The sequence below is a fragment of the Protopterus annectens genome, chromosome 8.part1 (genome assembly GCF_019279795.1).
Source record: "Protopterus annectens isolate FY-2018-M chromosome 8.part1, PAN1.0, whole genome shotgun sequence".
NCBI lineage: Eukaryota > Metazoa > Chordata > Ceratodontiformes > Protopteridae > Protopterus > Protopterus annectens.
This window is the reverse complement of record NC_056742.1, coordinates 525,070,179-525,094,295: the sequence shown is the minus strand read 5'-3', so window position 1 is coordinate 525,094,295 and position 24,117 is coordinate 525,070,179. Positions and strand designations below refer to the sequence as shown.

The following is a 24,117-nucleotide window of genomic DNA, read 5'->3' as shown; positions in this document are numbered from 1 at the left end:
TAGGATTAGGAATTACTGGTGAGCCAATTTTCTACAGAGAGAAAGGAATTTTGGGTTTGTTTGTGTCTTTTGGCTTTTCCTGGTTAGGAGTCGCCACAGTGGCAGTTGATTTTTACGTACTGGCTTGCCAGGCCTGATGCACAACCTTCAACGAAGGTACGCCCATTCACGCATGTCTCCACGCAGAAGACGATCTAGCTGAGAATCGAACCGGACAGCGTCTTACTGTGAGGTGACAACGCTACCGCAGCACCACCACCGCAGTAAGAGTGTGAAATTCAGTGATAGTGTCAGAAGAAGAAATTAGTGTAGAGTCATCAGCATATTGTACAAGGGTGGAGTTTGGGCAAGAAGCATGCAAGTCATTGGTAAAGATATTGAATAGAAGGCATCCCAAGATGAAGCCTTGCGGAATACCGGTGTGGATAGGTAAAAAGGGGAGAGCAGACAGAGTACCATCTGACAGATTGTAGTCTGTTTGAGAGATAACTCACAAACCATTTGAGGGTGGAAGTGGAGAGGTTGAGTTTGGATCATTTAGTAAGGAGTAAAGAGTGAGATACAGTTTTGAAAGCTTTTGATAGGTCTAAGAATATATTGACTTGGTAGAAGTTTATTATCATCACAGGCTTCCGCTATTGTATTAGAGAAAAATAAAAGGGCTGTGGTGGTACTGTGGTTTGGACGGAAACCATATTGGGTAGATACAAGAACGTTTTCTTAAATCAAGAAATTCAGCAGTTGTGTATGTGTACACTTTTCAAGGATATTTGATAGGGGAGAGAGAATAGCTTCTTAAATCAAGAAATTCAGCAGTTGTGTATGTGTACACTTTTCAAGGATATTTGATACGGGGGAGAGAATAGCTTTAGGTCTGAAGTTAGATGGATCTGTGGAGTTGCCTCCTTTATGTAGGGGTATTATGTAGAAGGATTTCCAGATGTCAGGGACAGTGGGCTTCACAAACTTATTTATTAGTAAGTATTGAGACTGGATAAGCTATTGAGTTTGCTGTGAGTTTGAGAAAGTGAGGGGGTAGATTGTCAGTAGAAGAAGAACAAGGTTTTAGTTTTTGGAGGAGAGATTTTATATATGAAATGGGGGTGGGTATGAGAACAGAATAAGGTTTTATTAGAAAGTATAAGCAGAGGAATAGTAAAGTTGGAATTCTGGCCAGAAATAGTTTATGGATAGTATCGGTGATGTCATGAACTGATTTGTTAGGGTATGGATTAGGAGTTTGGGGGTTGCCAGGATGAAGGCTAGATAGTACAGCAGAGGTTTCTGGGGTTAGTATGATGACTAGTTTGGGCCTTATAATAGAATTTTTCTTGTCGCTATAGATTTGTTTTTTGTGATGTTTCCAAGTTCTTTAAAAAATTTGGTGGTGAGAGAATGATTTGGATTTCAGCCAGGTTTTCCAGGCAGAATGTCTTTGATGCATAAGGATACGCATGTCTTTAGTGAGCCAGAGGGCATAATTTGATTTAATCCTGTTTTTTCCAGAGGAGTGCTAGTGAATTTAATACATCTAGGAAGATGCAATTGAATCTGAACACAGCATCATTAAGGGGAAGACTGTGCAAGTTGGACCAATCTGTAGATAAGTGTTTCATTAAGTGTTGTGGGATTAAAAACGGAAAGTTTACTGCAGTTTTTATAGATGTTTGGTCTGAGTTGTCGTGTAGAGTGTCTGAGAATACAGATAGGTAGATGATCACTAAGGGTATCTGGGAGTGTGGTAGGGTTGTGGTAGAGAGGTGGATCTGTAGTTAGAATCCAGTCTTGGGTAGTGACGGAGGTGGAGCGTATGTTAAAACAAGTTGGGTTTGTGATGAGCTGAATGAATTCAGAGACTGATGCTATGGATGGGAGAATTTGTACAGAGTGTCGTCCAGTCAATATTTATATCCCGTAGTATGACAGTTTCACAGGGTATGTTTTGAGTGATTCAGGATAATATGTTTTCAAGAATAGGGACATTTCTGCCGGGGGGATATAGATAGTGACAATAGCAATGTTTTTGTAGGTGTTTGTGACTGTTACGTATTAACAGTTCAGCGGGATGGAAATCTGGTGGCAGGGTGGGTAAGGGGGAGAGATTCAGTTGGTCACAGTAGAGTATGGCTACACCACCACCTTTTTTGAAATTCTGTCCTGGTGATATATGTTGTATCCAGGGGATAACATTTCATTATTTGAGATATGGGGTTTTAACCAGTTTTCTGATATGGTTAAAATATGAGGAGTATTGTGAGAAATCCAAGCATGAAATTCTGTAGTTTTGTTTAGCAGCTTTGTATATTTATAGATAAGGAGCGGGTCTTGGGGGCTGGGACTGCTGAGTACTGGAGGTGACAGAGATAGTAGAGGTTAAGGGGGCGATGTTGACTGATAAGAAGCAGGTTGTGTTATGGTGGGTCCTGGGTTAGGGTGTATGTCACTAGCTAGGAGTAGAGTGTGAGCAATGAGTGAGAGTATGGAGTTAAAAAAGCAGAAAATATGTAGTTTTATTTTTTTGTCTTCGGGAGGGAGAGCGGGAGTAAGCCAGGCATTTTGGTTTAATGAGATTGAGTATAGGAGAAGTTATAAAGTGAAGGGGAAACTGGGCATGACTGGGTGAAGTTGTTTGAAGTATTCCTGGGAGATTGTTGCTGAAGGGTTTAGATATACAAGGTTGGTGTGATAAGAGATCAATTAGGGGAAAAGTAGTTTACTAGTAAAGAGAATGTTGAGAAGCATCATTGGGGCAAAAGTGAGGAGAAGAGAGGATTACTTGTCAACAGACGAGGGGGATAAAATGAGAAGAGAAGTAACTAAAGGTAGATAAGGATGAAGTACGTAATATGAGTAAAGTGTTAGGTTCATAGGTGTGTACCAGGCTAATGTCCCTGGAGCCTTTACAAGCCTAGCCTGTAGGATTACCCTGGCATCATGCCACCCGACCTTAGTTTCCAGTGCCTCTGTCGAGTAGAGCCACTGGAGTGATCCCCGGGGTGAATTTTCTATTTCCCATCCACTCGTCAAAATCGCTCTTGAAGAGGGCCAGTGAGGTAGATGGTAGGAATGGTAGTGGGGGAATCAGGTGACAGTGAGTATATTGTGACGAGGGGTTGAAGAGGTTGTTACAAAAATAGAGTATGATTGCAAAATAGTAGAAAAGGAGTTAATAGTACAAGGTGGAGAATAGGATGGCTGTGAGTTGATATCATGGGAGGATGGGTGTAGTTGGCTAGATAAAAAGAGGAGGGATGTTAGGTAGAATGCAGCTGATAGGCCAATTAAGGGGAGGAGGGTAGGTGGTTAGAGTATATAATTATGGTAAGGGGGGTGGGAATTGGGGGGCGGGGTAGGGCAGGTATATTTGTTACTTGTCTTACCACAGGTCAGTGAGAATTCTAAGATTAAACTGAAATGCTGTAAAGCTGGTAGGATGGTTATCATGCTTTATGGAGTAAATCAGGGCTAAGGGAGATGGAAACAAAAGTAGCTACAGCGTCCCTATGTAGTGTGCTCACCACAGCTTGTCTCAGGCTACAGCTGTGTGAATTCAGTAAAAACTTATTAGGAAGAGTATAAGAATGTACATTGCAGTCACTTCTTGTTTTTATAAACATGGGTTCTGGAATTTGTACATTTAGTTTGCTGATAATTTTCTTAGGAGCAAAACACTAGTAAAGGGATGCAGTCCAAAGGAAGAGAGGGAGAGTGAGAAACTGCAGTCACTTCCTGTTACAGTAACCGTGGGTTCCGGACTTTGTGTGATTAGCTTGCTGGTAATTTTCTGAGGAGTATAACACTAGTGAAGGGATCTAGTCCAAAGGAATAGAGGGAGAGTGGGAACTTTAAATGTTCTTTGTGTTTCACTGTTGCAGTCATCAAATTTGGGTTATCCCTGCCAGAGTAGCCCTTAGCCAGCCCGAACACCAGAGGCTTAGTATTTCTGCGTCAGTTGCTGTCGCTTCAGGACTGACATCAGGTCATCAGTAGTATAAAGTAAGACAGCCAACACCATTCCATCAGTCTTTCTTGCCATGGAGCCCGAAGCAGAAGCAGTTTTCACAAGTGCCGGTCGGCCACTACCTGAGTTTCGTCTATCGAATTGAAGCTGAAGTCTTCTAAAGCTAAGCACCCCGTTGGGGATTCTTTTTTCTTGCACTAACCGATGTTAGAAAAAGTTAACAATTGTCTCGCCTGTGAAAAGGAAATACCACACCGAGACTTTCATTCTTACTGCATCACTTGTTTAGGCCCAGACCACAACATCCCCTGTTGTTGCTTCTGTGCTTTGTTCAATGCCAAAACTATCTGTCGTCGGGCCGTTATTGTAGCTAGATATTTTCGCTTACAGTCCTCAAACTTCGATATGGCTTTGGTAAGCCATCCTGCAGCAGATCTTCCAAAAAAAAGGTAAAGATAAAGACAGAGACAGACTGCACAGGTCCAAACCTCCCAACAATGCTCCCGTTAAGCTATTTGTCAGTTCTGCGGTCCACAGTGAGGCGCTTTCACAGCCCCTGATGCCCACTTCTGTGGATTCGCAGGCCTCTACCGAGACCCTTTTGGAGTCCGGTATGCCTCAGAACTCTTATTTGACTAAGGATCCTGCAGTCGTCTCTACCTTGGATGGGTCTGGAGCCACTGAGCAGGCACCGGCTTCAGAGGAAGTCCTTCGCACTACCGATTCTCAACACAAACCAATGTCTTCTTTTGCGACTACCATTCTTTTGAAAATGACCGAGTTTCTTAGGCCCAGGGTACGAACCACACCAAAGAAACCGACGACCCAATCTCAGGCACTTGCTTCCTTGCCTCAGTCTCAAATGCTTAAAATGGCGGAAGACCTTATCATGCTGATCAGGGGAAGCCAAGCTACCCCCTCCAAAAGGAAAAGAGATCTGTCCCCTGTAGTTTTGTCTGAACAAGAGACAGATGACTCTGATGCATCTGAATATGAAGATATGCAACCCTTCTGTAGTTATGAGGATTCTGATGCAGAGGATTCCATTCCTTCAGCCACTTCCCAAGAGGATTTTTCCTTTGGGGAAACCCTTCATTCCTTAAGGGAGCATTTCCAGTGGGAGAGTCAGGACTACCTTCTGTCTAAAAAGAGACTCATGGAATTCTTAGATCTTCCACAGCACAGACCCTTGGCCATCCCCCCAGTCCTGGATATTGTGGAGGATGTTTTCCTGGAATCCAGCCTGACTCCTGACACCCTCCCTCCTGCACCCAGAAAACCAGACAGGTATTATAGAATCCCTGACTCACACAAATTTCTTTTTAAAAGTCCTACTGCTGACCCTGAGGTAATTTCTCAAGGGCCCAAAGGAATTAAAGCAACCTTTGCTAAGTATCACACCCCCTCAGATAGGGATTCCCGAGCACTAGACAGATGAGGTAAAAAAGTATACACCTCTGCTACTCTTGCTATCAGGGCACTAAATTGTCAGTTCCATGTGCTGAAATTTCAGCAACATACCATGGAACTCCTCAAACAAAAAATGTCTTCCTTTCCTGCTTGTGCAGAATCTAGAGAGTTGTAAGAGTTAATGCATTCTGCAAGTCAAGTAACTAAACACACCTTGCACTGTGGTTTTGATGCCCCAGAAGCTTCTTGCAGGCAGCAGTCACTGGATCTGTCATTAGTAGGCATGCATGGCTTAAGGAACAGCCCTTCCCAGACCATGTCAAATCTAAATTGTTGGATACCCCCTTGCACAAAGACAACTTATTTGGCACTAAGGCAGAAGAGGTCTTAAAAAAGATGGAAGAAAAAGCAAAATCTATGCAGACAGTTAAGGATTTATTACAGGTCCAGCCCCCAGGTTCAGCAGGCATTGTCCCACCAAACACTAGTCCTTTCCTGCTCCCACTAAACCAGTCCAGCCCAGACAGCAGCCACAGGGAATGCAGAGATCTAAGCAGTGGACTACCTCCACTTCAAAACCAGGGAGTTGTAAGCCACCCCCTTATGGTAAGAACTCACAATGACTCACCTCCCCCACCCCTTCCCTCTGCCCACCTTCACTTAACCTTAGGAGGAAAACTCTCCTTTCACGCAAGCACTTGGGCCACCATTACCGACGACTGCTGGGTTCTCAACATAGTGTCCCAGGGATACAAATTTTCTTTACACACCCTTCCAACCCCAAAAGTGTTCCCAGATCTACCTCCAAACCAGTGGGCATGGGCTCAAAAGCAAGTCCTTTCCCTGCTCTCTATGAGGGCAATAGAGCATGTTCCTGCAGAACAGATAGGCCAAGGTTTCTACTCCAGACTTTTTCTTGTACCCAGAAAAGAGGGTACCTGGCACCCCATTCTTGATCTATCCATTCTAAACACCTTCCTGGTGATCCCAAAATTCAGAATGCTTACCCTCCAGCAGCTGTTACCCATGCTCTCCAAGGATGCTCGGCTAGCCACCCTACATCTAAAAGAGGCCTACCTCCACATTCCTATCAGGGAATCATGCAGGAAATATCTCTGTTTCAGGGCAGCATCTCTGCTCTTTCAGTTCTCTGTGCTTCCCTTTGGCTTATCTACTGCTCCCAGAGTTTTCACAAAATGTTTGGCTCCAGTCATTGCCTTTTGGAGGCAAAGAAATATCCAGATTTACCCATACTTAGATGACTGCTTAATTCAGGCAGACAGCCAGGAAAAGCTGCTCAAGCACCTGGCCTTTGTAAAGTCCCTACTAACCTCCCTTGGGTACACAATCAATGAAAAGAAATCCAAACAAGTGCTCACCCAAAGGATTATATTCCTGGGAGCAAGCCTGGACACAACATCCCAGATGGCATTTCGTACACCAGAAAAGCAAATTTTCCTGACAGTCTATTTCTCTCAACTAGCCACCAGGCCCCAGCTAACTGCAAGGAACATCCTGCAAGCTCTGTGGTTCATGGCATCTTGCATACTACTCATTCCATATGTCAGACTGCATATGAGGAAACTTCAGTGGTACCTAAAGAGCCTTTGGTGTCAACACTCTCAAGACCTGTAGACTCTTATACTTATAATTCCTTGCTTCAGAAAAGATTTTCTTTGGTGGGCAACAGCATGCTCTCACAACAAAGGACTACCTTTTTCACCCATCCCCCCTGCTGCCCAGACCGTCACCACAGATGCATCAGACTATGCCTGGGGTGCACACCTGGATGGCAGGTGCATACAGGGCCAATGGAGCCCACAGCAAATCCCTCTGCACATAAACCAAAAAGATGATGGCTGTCCAGCACACCTTGATAGCTTTCAAGCCTCTTCTCTCCCCAGGGGCTCTCCTGATCAAAACAAACAACACCATTGTGATGTGGTACATCAAAAAGCAGGGAGGGACTCGCTCCTACCCTCTATGCAGACTGGCCATGACCCTTTGGCACACAGCCTCTGCCATGCAACTCCACCTGTTAGCACAATTCCTACCAGGTTATCTCAACTCTTGCAGACCAATTAAGCAGAAGTCTTCTGGACCCACATGAGTGGCAGCTCAACAGAAGAACCTTAACCCTAATAACTCAGAAATGGGGCACCCTGAATGTCGGCCTCTTTGCCTCCAACACCAACCATCAGCTCAGCAAATTCTGCTCCAGGGAGCATCACTGCATGGCTTGGAAAGTGGATGCCCTGTCCTTCCCCTGGGTCAATCTATCGATCTGTGCCTTTCTTCCACTACCTCTCATCCCCAGGGTGCTGCTCAAAATAAAGGAGGAAAAACCAAGGACAATTCTTATAGCTCCAGACTGGCCTCACCAGCACTGGTACCCCTTGCTGCGCAGCCTGTCTCCAGTGCCACCATGGCATCTTCCTCACATTCCAAACCTCCTTACCCAGAGGGAAGGGGAATGCATGCATCCCCAATTGCAGACACTCAGTTTGGCAGCTTGGCTCATTCCCTAACCCCCGCTCAATCTGCCAACCTCAGTAAACAGGTTATAGATGTGATGTTATACATGAGGCCAGATTCCCTAGCACTAGAAAGTCATGCTGACAAATGGAAAAGGTTCTGCACCTGGATTCGGACTAAGGGAGCCAATACAGCACAGCCCTTCCTCCCTGTCTTCCTGGATTATTTAACTGACCTGCTACACAGTGGCCTCACTTTTTCCTCTATAAAAAATTCATGCCTGTACTATCTCTGCTCATTTCCAAACTGAGCAGCCCCTTTTTTCACACTCTTTGATCAAACAGTTCTTAAGAGGGGTTAACAACTTGAGGCCACCCAGAACAGCATCAACCCCTGCTTGAGACCTTAACTTTGTGTTGGAAAAGCTCACCCTGCCCCCTTCAAACCAGCCTCTTCTGCAGAACTAAAATTTCTCTCCTGGAAGACAGCTTTCCTTCTGGCCATCACTTCTGCCAGAAGAGTCTCCGAGCTGCAAGCACTCATGGCTGTGGAACTCTACATCATCTTCTATGCTGACACGGTATCCCTCAGAACTAACCCATCCTTCATACCCAAGGTGGTGTCCAGTGTGGTTCTCAACCAATCCATTCATTTGCCAACCTTTTTTCCTAATCTCCAGAACAAGGGGGAAAGGATCCTGCACTCTCTAGATGTGCACAGACAGCTCAGATTATATCTGGACAGAACTAAATCCTTCAGAAAGTCTGATCAATTGCTGGTTAGCTTTGCTACAGGGGCAGAAGGCAAAGCCATCTCCAAACAAGCCATTTCCAAATGGATAGCACACTGCATCCTTTTCTGTTACAAACAACTTGGAAAGCCTCCCCCCAAGGGAGTCAGGACTCACTCCACCAGAGCAGACTCTAACTCTGCAGCTTTCCTCAGAAGAGTCCCCAACAGGGACATCCTGGAGGCTTCCACCTGGACATCTGTTCACACTTCAAACATTACCACCTGCCTCTCTTCTCCAAATCCAGGGAAGGGTTTGCCTCTGCAGTCTTGCAGGGCATCCTAGCCAGCCCCTAGTTTCCTTGACTGCCTCCACCCATTTCCTCAGCTTTGGGAATCAACCCAAATATGATGACTGCAACAGTGAAACACGAAGAACATAGTGCAGTTGTGTACACTTACCAGAAATGTAGATGTTCGAGTGTATTCACTGTTGCAGTCCTGGTTTCCCTCCCTCCATTCCCCCCTTTTTTTCTTCTCTTTCCTTACAAGGACATATTGGTATTTACTTTCTACTGGTGGGGTTCTTTCAGCAAAACCTGGCTCCTACTTGGGGGCTCCCGACAGGTTAGGGCAAGAAAAACTGATGTAATGGCATCTGCTGCCTTACTTTGTACTACTGACGACCTGACATCAGTCCTGAAGCGACAACAACCGACGCAGATATACTAAGCCTCTGGTATTTGAGCCTGCAGAGGGATACCCTGGCAGGGATAACCCAAATTTGCTGACTGCAACAGTGAATACACTCAAGCATCTACATTTATGCTAAGTGTATACAACTGTACTGTCTTTATTCCTTGTTCATTGCAACCTTTACACAAGACACCGTGTGCTTGATAGTGCTACAAAATACTTAGTTCTACACAGCTAAGCTAACTGGACAGTAGCTAGATATCCTCTGAGGTTCACACAGTACACTTTTCAAATTCGTAGTCTTGACATGCACACTAATAGGGAGGCACCAGAAACCTAGCACGAGCCCTGTAATTGAGATGTAAAAGATCTGCACAAGATCAGGTAGGACTCTCCCAAACTCTTGTTGGTGACTCCCTTTTGGCCCAGACAGCATCGTTTCCCTCTTCTTTCTCACTTGACCAGGGACAGTTATCACAAGTTACCTTGTGTATCTTCTCACACAAGTCTTAAAGTCCCTCATCCATCCTCACTTCTCCACTCTACAAATGCTACTGTAGGTGACAAGGTTTTGATCTGTTTTAGGCACCTTTTCTGAGGATGTGCTTTGGGTTCTGCGGGAGGCCAGAAAGCCCATTACCAGGAAATCATATATGTCCAAATGAAAGCGATTTTCTGTGTGGTGCCTCTCTTGCCATCAGGATCCCGTATCTGTGGAGGTCCATCTGATTCTCTTTTGTTTGTGTAATCTGCTCCATGATGGGTTTGCATATTCTTCATTTAAAGCTTGTCTGTCAGCAGTTTCTGCTTGTATGCCCTTGAATCCTCCTCTGGCCTCTAGATTTGAGGTCAAACAATTTGTTAAATGCGTCTTTCATATCAGGCCTCCCAGGAGGCATGTTCTGCCTTCCTGAGACCTCTTGTTTTGCACTCGAAACATTGACTCAGACTCCTCCTCAGCCTGCTTCCTCCGCTTCCATACAGCATTCTACTTGGAAGACTGTTCTTCTTTTGGCTGTCACTTCAGCCAGGAGAATGTCTGAACTTCAGGCTCTCATGGCCATTCCTTCTTTCTTAGTTTTCCACAAAGACAGAGTGTCTCTTCATACTAATCCTTTTTTTATGTCCAAGGTGGCCAGTGAGTTGTTCTCTCAATTAGTCTGTTCATCTTCCTTCCTTTTTTCTTCTCTGCAGTCTGCCAGTGAGAAGGTTCATCACACCTTTGATTTCCATAGCTCAGATATTATTTGGACAAAACTAAAATTTTTCACAAATCTGAGCACCTTTTTGTTTCCTTTCTTCCAAGGACTTTTGGTTTGGCTGTTTCTAAACAAATCATTTCCTCCTGGATTTCAAAAGTAATTTCTCTTTGTTTTCTTCCCTTGGACAATGTCTTTCCTCATCAGTAAAGGTGCATTCTACTAGGGCACTTGTCTACTCTGGTGCTTTTTTTTCAAGGGTTAAGATACCAATTCCATCCCCGGGGATGCAATTTGTTCGGCCATCTGTTCATACTTTTCACTAAACATTACAAGCTGGATGCTGTTTCCAGGGCCAGGGCAGGCCCATGGCTGTCCCTTATGTAAAGAATACCGCAACAGTGATATGGAAAGACAGAGTACAATTGTGCAAAATCTTACTATAACAGTAGATGTCCTCCTCTTCACGGTTGCAGTAGTCGCTCCTTCCTGCCTTATAGTTTCTTACCGTCCTGGCTGGGTATCCTTTCTCCTCTTTCTTCTTTTAGATCCTTGTCTCTGAGGGCATTCTGTTCCTCCTGGGGCTTTTTCAGTCATGAGTGTGTGCATCTGTGCATCACCTTTATACCCTGCACCTTGCATGGGGAACATAGGTGTGATGTACAATGCCTATAAGTACTAAAGGCTTTGTTATACTGACCAGACATTGGTCTGTCCTTGGCAGGAGATCCTTTGGGTTAAGAATATTGCAATGAAGAAAGGACCTATACTGTTATGGTAAGATTTTACACAACTGTACTTTTCAAGTCAGAGAAGTTTACTGCTGCGCACGCTAAGTCTGTTTAGAGTGTGCAAGTGTTTTATTTAGTAAATGGCAGTCAGTGTTTGAGCAGTAGAATTTGAAAGCAGTGTTAGTTGCACAACAGATAGCATACTTGCCTTTGGTGCAGAAGGCTGTAGGTTCTATTCTCACACCATGTGGATGGATTGCTGATATTGCTGTGTACTTTAGGGGTGATGGGGGTGCTGCACTCCTGAGTGCATCCTCTTTTGGATGAGATGACTAGTAACTACGAAGTTGTCATCAGTTTGCCAGCTATTCCCTATTGCAGTGTTACCAGCTTATCAACTTTTTTTGTGTAACGTAGGCAGTTAATTCTTCAAGGGCAGCAGGCACTGAATTTGTAGATGAAATACTCAAATGTAAAGTTGTTTGCCAGCAGCAGCCTCTTCATCAGTTACACATCTGTTTAATGTGGAATTATTCAGATGACTTTTTCTGCAGATATTGTGTATATTGACTGATACTGCTAGATTGTAGTGGCAAAAGTCTGAGTAGCCTTTTATGGTTGAAATGTTCTGAAATGGGTAGTTTTGTTGTTATTAGTTTATACATTTTGTTTCATTGCTGACTGGAAAAATTTTCAAAACTACCAATTTAAAATGCATTCTAACAAGTGGTGCTGTGTTACGCAAGGAATATAACTTAATACAATCAGGAAATTGAATGAAAGAACACATGTATGTATGCATGATCCTTAAAATATGTGCAAAGAGCCTATGGGTTGAAAACCAACAGGTAAACTTAGTCCGCCACCGGCCAGATGCATTTTCTTTGAATGCAGGTTTCAATGTTGTTTCAATGACTGAGTTTCAAGAGCAGAGAAATTTGCTGTTCATATTGTCTGTTTTCATTGTGAGATAGACATTTGCTAAGCAAACAGTACAATCAGTGTATGTGCTATAAAATTTGAAATAAAAGTTTTAAATTAAATCCAAATATCTGTAACCTTATGTGACATCCCACCACTGGACCGATAATCAAGGAGCCTCAATCCTCACCATTGGCACCAGTAGGAGATGTACATTGGGTGGAAGACAGGTACACACACAGTATTTCTGGATGCAGCTCTCTGCATCAAGTGCAATTTCCCTTAAGAGCACACAGAAACCACAGTCAAACCTGGACTGGTTTCTCCCTCTTTCTCCAGATCCCCAGTAAGACTCCCCAGTGACACAGCTGTAGAGTTGATATCTTAGCTGAGTGGCCAAGCCAAGACCTCCAGAATCCTCTTTGTGTAACTGGTGCTTTGTGTCCCTACCCAAGTAGCTAACACACACACTCCTTGAGGTTTGATTTACACACACACACACACACACACACACACACACACACACACACACACACACACACACACACACATACACACACACACCCTAAGAAAGGCTAGCATAGGTTTACTAGCTGTGCCTCATTCTGCCCAGACTATAAGGTAGTTATCATTGCCACCAACCATTCCTTATCAGCTACTTTAAGGCCCGAAACAGAGTGCACAGTCTTACTGTGTAATGCTACTATTAATGCAAATGATAGTTTGACCAAGAATAAGGCTATTAGGGGTGGCCCACAGTGTCACCCAATAAATATGCAAGTATTCTCAGGACTTAAATGTCTCTACATAGATCGTCCACAATGAAAGGTTTAAATATATTTAATAATAAATATTAAAAGAACAAGAAAATACTCAGTGTATATTTACATTGACAGCAGAGTTCAAAATCACAGGAAATATTTTAAACAACATTGCAGGACAGTCTCAAATAAATAAAGAAAAACAGCTAAATTAAGCTTTGCTATATTCCTGACTATGTCTAAGAGAATTCTACTGTTCCCTAGACTGAGCAAGGCAAATGTGTAGTGAATGGAGCTTGTCAGGTCCAAGACTGAATATAGAATGCTATCTCTCACTCAGAGACCTCTCAAATTAATATCTCAAATATTACTGCTGGGATAGCTTGCAGAATGACATAATTTCTTGTCATCTGACTCTGTCCGAGGTGAGAATCCCCACTGCTGGAATCTGGCAGCATTTAGCATCTCAGTAAACTCTAACAAATGCAAGCACGGCAGGTGCAAACTGCCAAAACACCAACTGGATTCAACAAAGTAGCCAGCACCAAAGTGTTAAAAGCACACTAACAAAAATTAGTTGTAGCTCCATCTATTCATTGCATACCGGTTTCGGCATTGCTGCTATCCTCTGTGAACAAACCATATTGACAAAAGTCACAAACATGAAGAGCGTTTATATAACTAAAATACACCCTTCGTGTTGCATCATATCCCCAATAAGGAGCATATCCCCACCCACTTATAATTGATCATTTAGGCCAGGGGATAAAAGACCCCCCTAGCCTAATAATCCACTTTTTTTCTTTATAATTTGGGATGGAATGCCAACCGACTTTATTACTCCGGTCCCCCTGAATCTTATCTATGACCATGAACATAAATTTGGCAAACTTGTGGGACCTGTAGTGTCTGTATAAGGCATTAATCATTCATTTGTTTACTTGTGGAAGCTAGCTAGAGTCTGGAGATGCCATTTGAGAAGTCATTGCAAAGGTGACCATTCATTCTAAGGTGTTGTGTCACTTGTGGAAGCTAGTTAGAGACTGGAGACCCTATTTGCGAAGTTATTTCAAAGGTGACCATTCATTCTAAGGTGTTGTGTCACTTGTGGAAGCTAGTTAGAGACTGGAGACCCTATTTGCGAAGTTATTTCAAAGGCGACCATTCATTCTAAGGTGTTGTGTCACTTGTGGAAGCTAGTTAGAGACTGGAGTCCCTATTTGCGAAGTTATTTCAAAGGTGACCATTCATTCTAAGGTGTTGTGTCACTTCTGGAAACTAGTTAGACAGCTTCAGGAAAGACCATTGCACACTGAACCTTGACTGTGCAGCTGGGCATGCTCAGTGGGGCTGAGGCTGAGCATAGCCCATTTAGATGTATACATGATGGAATCACTTCTGGCATGTTTGACCCTTACCCTGGGGAATGAATGGGCTGTGGGGCTGTTGGCCCTGTTTAACTAACAGACCAATTATGCAGTTAGAAGACAGTCTTACTAGTCAGGACAACAAAAGAATCCCAGTGCAGAAAGGAAAAAAAATTGTACTAACTGGGCAGAAATGTACCAAATGATATATTGTACGAGTACCTGCTGTTCTTTGTGAGCACACATGCAAGTGCATTGGCAGACTATACATTATGCCACTGATTTATTTAGCTGTGATCTGTTCAGCAAGTTTGTAATGTACAGCTATGACAACATTGAGATTTTAACAGTTCTTTTAAGATGTGAGACCATATGCAGTGCAACTATTTTTTTTTGTGCGTGTGTCTGTGTGTCTGTGTGTCTGTGTGTCTGTGTGTCTGTGTGCGTGTGTGTGTGTGCGTGTGTGTGTGTGTGTGTACATGTCTTGTAATGCTGATCGCCTCAGGCCTTTTATGTTTAATGATCGTCACATTTTAGCACGGTAATTCATTTTTACCCATGCTGCATTTGTTTCAGACTGCTGTTGAGTAATATGCGGATGTCCCCCTTGGCAAGAGAAAAGACGTAGAGGCATATTATTATGGTGTTATCATCCTTAGTTAAGAAGGTACTTCATAGTAATTCCAGGAGCTTTCAAGAAAATTTTGCCTCTTGTTTGCTCTCATCTTTCAAATATTTTGATCTTCATACACTTTATGCTCTGCTGATAATTATTGACTTGTTCTTAAAGGGAGTTTATTTCAGGATGGGTAGTACTTTTGTATATAATTTAAGACAGTATTGCATCAGGAAGTTGTTTTTTCATACTTTTGGTTTCCGTTGCTTATTTTTATTTCTTGCTCCATAGTTTGTCTGAAATTGCTGAATTGCATTTTAGAGAATTTTGACGTTTTAAGATGACATGAATTTACTGTAGCATTCCAGATCTCAAAGCTGTAGTCAGACTTGTCCCTGAAAAGTTAAACATGTTACTTCGGTACTGCTTCTCAGGGGACTGATTTTTGCCTTTTTCTAGTGAATTACATTATTTTTTTTCACATTTGTGTCCTTAATGGTTTTCTTTGTTTATTTTATCAGGTGGTTTATATTTTGAAAGTCTAAACCTATAGTACTCGACATCCTTTCTGTTTTACTTCTTTTGAAACTCAGTAAAAAAGTCCCATTAATATGTCAGAATTGAACACTGGCTCCTGAATATCTCTGACATTCTGTGATTTTGTTTTTCTCTTTTTAATAGAGCAGTCACTTGATACTGAAATGTTTGTTTAAATTTTGTGGGCAAAAGTGTTATGCAAAGAACTTTATACTCTGTTACCAGAAGAATGGATTAGTGTTAGTATTATCAGCAGGTGGCTGGTGCTTGGGGGTCTGAGTCAAATGGATGTATGCCAGCTCCCTAACCAGTCTCTGGTCATTATTCCCCAGGGGTTTTCCTAGCCTGTGGACATTGTTTTGATTTTAATGGAATAGTTCTGTAAGACTCCTACAAGGGACTAAGGTTTTCATTAAATTGTTGCACGTGTTGCTTAGAGTATGTTCTCTTGGGCTGAAATACTTAACTTTGCAGTTTTGGGTTATAAAGGAAAGAAAATAAATGTGTATTTTGTAAGGGGTGAAGGTATTAGTAGCAGAGAACACAGACCTTTCTTTCTTAAAGACTGAGTTAGCTAAAAACAAAGTTTTTGAATAATTTGAAAGGTTGCCTAGGTGGAGAGGTATTTTTCTTCCTGGCTATTATATGTCGCATGTTAGATTGTTAGATTTCTGGCTGAGTATCATGTTGCTGGTTATTTTGAAACATGTAAAGATTTAATGCCCCAGGAGATTAAAAAGGGAAGACTAGTTAAAAAAAATGGAGTCTGTGGGTGATTTACATTGCATGGTTCCTCTGTTTTCAGCCATCAAACAAGCCTTCTGTGTCCCTTCTTGAACTAACATCCTTCACTGGGTGCTTAACTGCCAAATGTTCTGAAATGACAAAGGTCCTCCAATTTACAAAAAATAAAATGTACAGTAAACCACACCATGTAGAAGGTATTGTGCACATATCAGATTTCTCAAACTACTGTGATCAAGTCACTTCAAATTGCAGCCTGCCCCCCAAGTTCTGTAGTCATCTTATGGGATAAACAGAAATTCACAGTGGGCTGCATACAGTATTTGCAGCAAAACACAACCACAGAGAGTCGGTTAAGAGTCACAGAATTACTAGCCTTTGAGCTTATGTACTGTGCAGAAACAGGCATTTAGGCTTTGCTGAGTTATGAACTGGTCTGCTGTGTGACTCATTGCTGCACGTTGCATTGTGGTATGTACCATCACTGGTTCTGTCTTCACTTTGCACAATTGCTGTACATTGCATTGTGGTGTGTACCATCACTGCTTCTGTGTTCACTTTGCACAATTGCTGCAGGTTGCATTGTGGTGCATACCATCACTGGTCCTGTGTTTACTTTGCACAGAGAATCTAGTTAATCTGTAGTTGTAGAGCTGCACTGCGCAGCTGTAGTGATCTCCACCAAGTGACGGTTGGCATTTCATTCATGGTCGCATTACGCTGTAAAGTCCTTATCCCACCCTGTCATCACTGCATCATTAGTTTGCCAGTGGAGATAGAGCTGTACTAAACCACCTTATGCCTCAGTGCAGAGCCCCAAAAAGGATACGCAATTGTTTTTGAGGAATTCATTTGGATCCCTCTTTTTTGATCATAGATTGTGACTTATTTATTAACAGGGCAGCTTGATGCAGACTGATGCTCGGCTGCTCAGCAGAGCTTATGAATGTATCCCACCAACTCCCCTGCTCTTCATATGGCCATTCAGTGGCTAATGCAACATGTGAAAGACTTTTAGAAATATTTGCTGCCATATAATAAGTAGAATTTAATAAGAGTAGTAGAGGCTGTAAATCAGGTTTTTGACTTAAGGTGTGTCTTTGTTTGAGTACCATGGCAAAAAAGTGTTTTTGCATTACTGTAAACCACATGTTCCCCAGTATGTATATATGTCTTTGGTATACAGTATGTGGATGGCACTAAGAATTCAGCCCAAGGGTTAGACCGTCTTTTCATAACCTGTTAATACTGCTCAAGTAAAGCTGTGGAGCTCTGCATACAGACTGTGGCTCCAGGAAATAAATACTTGTTAAAATGCTGTGTCTGAAATCTGCAGCTCTACTGGACAGCCATCTTTCATGTCTTGTGCAAGTTACTGTGTTAAGAGGGGTGTTGTCTGTGAATACCCTCAGTGACAGGACACATCAGTATTTCTATCCACTTTGAATACCCTCAGTGACAGGATGCATCAGTATTTGTACTCACACCTGGATTATTGAATATTGCAGTCTAATCTGGAATGTGAAAGGTTCTGTACACTGTATAAATGTCTGATTCTGTCTTTTTTATATGTTTTTCACTGCTATGTTTCCTTTTCATTTTGTATTTTTGTATTACTTTGTTTTTACTCCCATCTTTGATATGCACACCCATTGATAGTTTATCCCGTAAAATGGAGAGGTATGCAGACTGCAAAGTGATTCTTGTAGGCTTTCCAAGCCGATGTTTCTGTATTTACGAACATGAATATAACTACTGTAGAAGGAGGTGCTAATTTGTGGGATTGGTTGGAATGCCCTCTACCCATCCATCCACACCCAAAGTAGGCTCTGGATCTGTTTTCCCATATAATAGAATCTCTCTCCGTTGTCAAAAAAAACTGTTTCAAAACCTCAGTTTTCATCTCAGTCTGGATAAATAATCTTTCATTCCTTCCCACAGAGTAACATTTCTAGGTTGTCTGCTAGACATTTCCCAAGTGATGGCTTTTCTTTCTCAGTTAAAAATAACCCTTTGCCAAGGTAAGTTTTTTTTATTTTGTCAGCAATCTCTACCTACAGCAAAGGAATACCTCTGCATTTTAGGATTCTGGGATTTATGGCCTGCACTCTTCTCATGATTCCTCTAACCAGATTGAGCACGAGCAAAATGTAGTCATTTCTTAAATGTTTCTGGACACAGCACCAACACCCTCTGTCATTTCAAATCCATGTGATGAATTTTGTCAGGAAGTAGCTTCACTGGTGGATAGACCAATTGCTTCTAAATCCAAGTCTTCCAAAGCCCCCTCAATCCCTACTGAGTCTGTAACAATAGATGTCTCAAACGTTGCCAGAGTGGCTATATCAAAGGATTCAAGGTAAAGGGTCTTTGCGCTCATTATTTAAAAAGAAAGCGCACAAACATAAAAGAAATGATGGCTTTGGTAAATGCAGTAAAGATGGCCAATAATCTGTGGATTCATGGACCTGTTTTGATAATCAGAGACAACACTCCTGTAACGTGATACACAAACAAGCTATGGAGGACTAGGTCTTGCCCCTATACAGACTAGCCACGATAGTCTGAGATCTTGCAATTAAGCACAGTCTATCCCCAGAGCAGAATGTTGTGGTAGGCACTATGAGTATGTTTGTGACAGACACCATGAATGAAAGTTGCTCAAATGGGTTTTCCAAGATAAACACACCTGTGGATAACTCCCCAAGTAGATATCTGCCTCCTTTCACAACAGACACAAAAAAGTCTGCTCCAAGACATTTTACAGAAGGGTGTAGAAGATGGGGATGCTCCTATATGCCTTTCCTCTAATAACCAGAGATGTCCTTCCATGTAACTGTTGTAGTATTCCTTACATTAGGGATCCCCTGCCAAGGGTAGCCTGATGTCCATCCAGTATACCAAAGCCTTGGGTTGTACTAGGGACGTCATATGCCACATGTATGCTCCTCACTCACAGCATAGGGCATAAAGGTGATGTACAGATTACCTTCCTCAGAAGTACTTTGCTGCCAGTCAGAACACTCCTTCACCTGCTGGTTACCATGCTATTTCAGATAAGTGACCTGTTGGAGTTTTTCTTATTTTGATTTTTTTTTTCTTTTTTTTTTTTTTTTTTTGTAAGGGTGCATGTCATCCAGAAAGGGAAAATATCAATGTGGGAGACAGACTCGCCATAAGGACCATCATGAGCAGTGGTCATTTTGTGTAGGTGCTTCTCACATCCATAAATCATGCCCTATTTGTAAGGCATTTGTCCCAAAAACTGTTCATAGTCACCTCAATATCTTAAGTTGTTGGCACACGGTACAATGGCAAAATCACCCCGGCCTGAAGGTCAGCCATCTGCTAAGCAGAAGGCCAAAAAAGTTAGGTGAAATTCTACTGCTGTACCGCCTCCCACTGGATGTCTCTCTCGAGGCTGGTGAAAACCTGGAGGATCATCCCAGATGTTCATCGTGCATTACAGCTGCAGTAATTACATATGGGTTTTCAGCCGTCAGGCGGTCCCTCGGTCGGCCGAATTCCAAAGTCTTGGTCCGGCGTCGGTTGTTGTCGCGTACTCTTCTGACGTCAGGAAGGCTAGAGTATAAAAGACACAGCCGACGCCATCTTTTTCAGTCTTTTTTGCCGCGCGGTGCCCGAAGCAGAAGCAGTTCGCAAGTGCCGGTCGGCCAGCTCCTGAATTACGAAAGAATTTCGGAACCGAAGTCTTCATTAAAGCTAAGTACCCCGTTGGGGAACCTTTTCTTGCCTCAGACCGATGTCAGAAAAAGTTAATAACTGTATTTCTTGTGGGAAGCAAATACCGCATAAGGATTTCCATTCCCTTTGCATACCTTGTTTGGGCCCAGACCACGACGTCTCGGGCTGCCGCTTTTGTGCTACCTTCAATAAACGCACTATCAAGCGCCGGGCGGAGTTCGCCCAACACTATTTTGGCAAAGCATTTAATTATAAGATGTCGTCGGATACTCCGACTACCGCTATGTCCAGAAAACGCAAAGAAAAGGACCGTCAGTCGAGAACTGCGGTCTCCACCGACACCACGCCGAAACAAGCTCCACGTGGGCCGGTTCTCAGTGAGACACCTTTGCAGTCCCTGACTACCGATGACACTCCCTCGGCGGGGTCTTCTGTACCTGAAACCGCTGGTTCTTCGGTTCTTTCCCAGACTACTACCGAAGCCCCTGTTCTTGTCGAACCCACCAATGTGGATAGATCTACATCCACTCATGGTGTATTTAGGCCTTCATCTTCCTTCTCCATCAAGGCCTTTACAAAAGCCAAATCAGCCAAGCATCCTTCTAGGCCTGCCTCACAAGGCCCAAGACCTGGGCCCACGCCTAAGAAGCACATGCTTAAAATGGCTGAAGACCTGATCTCCCTTATCAGAGGCTCACAGCCCCCCCCCCGGACAAGAGACCCAGAGTAGAGGAGGATTCTCCTCCTTCTGACCAAGAATCCATTTTATCAGAACATTCTGATGCTGAAGAACAGTCTTATTCTCCTTTTGAGGATTCGGATGCAGAGCAGTCCATTCCTTCTGTATCCCCCCCTGAGGATTTTTCCTTTGGGGAAACTTTACACTCCTTGAGAGAGCACTTCCATTGGGAAGGCCAAGATTTTTCAGACTCCAAGAAAAGGCTGAGGGAATTCCTCTGGTTACCTCAGCATAGACCTCTGGCTATTCCTCCTGTTTTGGAGGTTTTGGATGATGTATACTCGGAGGCCTGTTTAAATCCTGATTCTCTGCCTCCTGCACCAGTCAAGTCGGATAGGTATTACAGAGTTCCTAATTCTCATCAGTTCCTCTATAAAGGCCATAATGCAGATCCTGAAACTATTTCTCAAGGCCCTAAGGGAATTAAGGCTTCCACGGCCAAGAATCCACTACCTTCGGAAAGGGAATCTAGATCTCTAGAAAGGTGGGGAAAGAAGGTTTACACCTCGGCCACCCTTGCCATGAGGGCCTTAAACTGCCAGTTTCATATGATTAAATATCAGCAATTTCTGTTATCACAATTAAAGACAAAAATGTCACAACCTGAACAACCAGATTTAAAAGAGTTGCAGGATATGATGCATAGTGCTGAGCAAGTGGGCAAGCACACCTTACAATGTGGTTATGATGCACTAGAGGCCTCCAGCAGATCAGCCGCCACTGGAGCAGTCATTCGCAGACATGCATGGCTAAGGGAACAAAATCTTCCAGATCAGGTGAAAGCAAAATTCAAGATGCACCCTTACATAAGGATGTTCTTTTTGGTGGTAATGCTGAGGATATTTTACGTAAAATGGAAGAAAAGGCAAAATCTATGCAAACTGTCAAAGCTTTCTTACAGGTTCAGCCACCAAGGTTCAGCAGGAATTGGCTGTCAAAAAACTGGTCCTTTCCAACCACTGACAAAGCCCAAAGGGGCAGATACAGACGCGGAAGGGGCAGAGGACAAACACAAGGATCCTACAGAGGCAGACAATGGCAACCACCTACACCAAGAAGTGGTGACGACAGTGCACAGCAGTACAGAAAGCAAACTCAATGACTCCCTCATTTCCATGCCAAGCAGAATTCAACTGGCAGCACCTTTGGGAGGGAAACTGGCACTTTTTGCAAACAATTGGCATATTGTCACAACAGACAAATGGATTCTGGACATAATAAACAGAGGCTACAAATTTCATTTCCACACTCTTCCAAAAATGAGAGGCATGCCAAACCTACCACAAAATCAAAGGGTAGAGGCACAACTACAAATTGCAAAGCTCCTAAACATGAGGGCTATACAAAAGGTACCTACGCACCAACAAGCACAAGGTTTTTATTCAAGGCTTTTTCTGGTGCCAAGAAAAGGAAGCGACTGGAGACCCATTCTGGACTTATCCATTCTCAACACATTTCTCCTAGTGCCAAAATTCAAGATGCTCGCAATACAGCAACTCCTTCCCATGCTGGGCAAGGGGTTTTGGCTGGTAACATTGGACCTCAAGGAGGCATACCTGCATGTCCCAATCAGACAAAGTTGCAGAAGATACCTCAGATTTCTTGCAGGTTCAAATCACTATCAATTCTCTGCATTGCCCTTTGGCTTATCTACTGCACCCAGAGTATTCACCAAGTGCCTGGCATCAGTGATTGCATACTGCAGACTTCAAGGGATACAAATTTACCCTTATCTGGACGACTGCCTGATCCAAGTGGACAGCAAACTCGTACTTCTCAAACATCTGGCATATGTGACACGCTTACTGCTTTCTCTGGGATACACCATCAACAAGGAGAAATCAAAACTAACACCCTCTCAGAAAATTACCTTCCTGGGTGCCAACTTGGACACAAACACTCAGATGGCTTACCTAACAACAGAAAAACAAGGGCAACTATCTCATTACTTCAAAATGCTAGCAAAAAGTACCAGGCTTACTGCAAGGAAAATCCTGCAGGCTCTGGGATTCATGGCATCTTGCATTCTTCTAATCCCATGTGCAAAGCTGCACATGAGGAAACTTCAATGGTACCTAAAAAATCTATGGTCTCAACACAGTCACAGCTTAGAAGTGGAGATTCCAATAATTCCCTGCTTACAAAAGGAATTCATATGGTGGGCCCAAGCATGCAAAGTAAACAAAGGCCTCCCATTCTGCAAGCCTCAAGCTACACTAGTCATAACCACAGACGCTTCAGAATACGCCTGGGGGGCGCACATGAAGGACAGGTGCATTCAGGGCAGATGGCACAAAACAGAAAAGCACCTTCACATCAATCAAAAAGAAATGCTGGCAGTAATAAATGCAATTTCAGCTTTCAGAGAATTCCTGCATCCAGGACAGCTGCTCATAAGAACAGACAACACCACAGTAATGTGGTACATAAACAAACAAGGAGGGACTCATTCATACCCCTTGTGCAGATTAACCATGACTCTTTGGAACCTAGCTCTGGAAAGACGCATAGAACTCCAGGCTCAGTACCTACCAGGAATGGAAAACACACTGGCAGACACTCTGAGCAGGCATATGACAGACCCTCACGAATGGAAGCTACATCCACACGTATTCACAGAGATTGTTCAAGCATGGGGAAGGCCAGACATAGACCTTTTTGCCTCCCACAAAAATCATCAATTAAAAAAGTTTTGCTCAAGGGCCTTCCACCCAAAGGCTTGGAAAGTGGACGCCCTTTCATTCACATGGACAACTTGGTCAGTTTATGCATTCCCACCACTACCTCTGCTGCCCAAGGTGCTTCTGAAAGCAAGAACAGACAAGCCAAGGATGATACTGATTGCTCCAGATTGGCCAAGACAACATTGGTATCCACTTTTGAGGAGCCTAACACACACTCCTCCGTGGCCCCTGCCTCTAACACCTCTACTGCTGACGCAGAACAATTTCAAAACGATTCACAGTCAGCTGAAAACTCTCAGTCTAGCTGCATGGAAAATCCCTTAACTTCACATCAGGCACTACTCTCCAAAGAAGTGCAGGACGTCATTTTGGAGGCTAGAAGACCATCTACAAGAAAAGCTTACTCCGCTAAATGGAAGCGGTTTTGCTGTTGGAATGAAGAAAGAGGACAGGATCCTAGAAAATTAAACCTGCCTCAGATTTTACAGTACCTAACTGAACTTTTGAGCAAGGGACTTTCCTTTTCCTCAATCAAGATACATGCCTCAGCAATATCTGCAGAATTCAATATGGATCCTCCTTTATACTCACACCCTCTACTGCGCCAGTTCCTCAGAGGGGCTAAGAACATAAGGCCTCCAAGGAGACAACCAGTACCAGCTTGGGACCTTAACTATGTACTGGAAAAATTGACATTGCCTCCTTTTGAACCGGCTGCTTCAGCAGAATTACAATATTTGTCCTGGAAAACAGCTTTTCTTTTGGCCATCACTTCAGCTCGTAGGGTATCTGAGTTACAGGCCCTCATGGCGGTGCAGCCATTCCTCATATTCCATCAGGAC

General features: G+C 43.3%; 1 protein-coding gene across 2 annotated transcripts in view; it reads left to right on the top strand.

Moving 5' to 3' along the window:
- NFATC3 (nuclear factor of activated T cells 3) overlaps positions 1-24,117 on the top strand; it is a 1,346,548-nt gene that overhangs the window by 827,630 nt on the left and 494,801 nt on the right. The gene's annotated exons all lie outside the window — the stretch shown is intronic.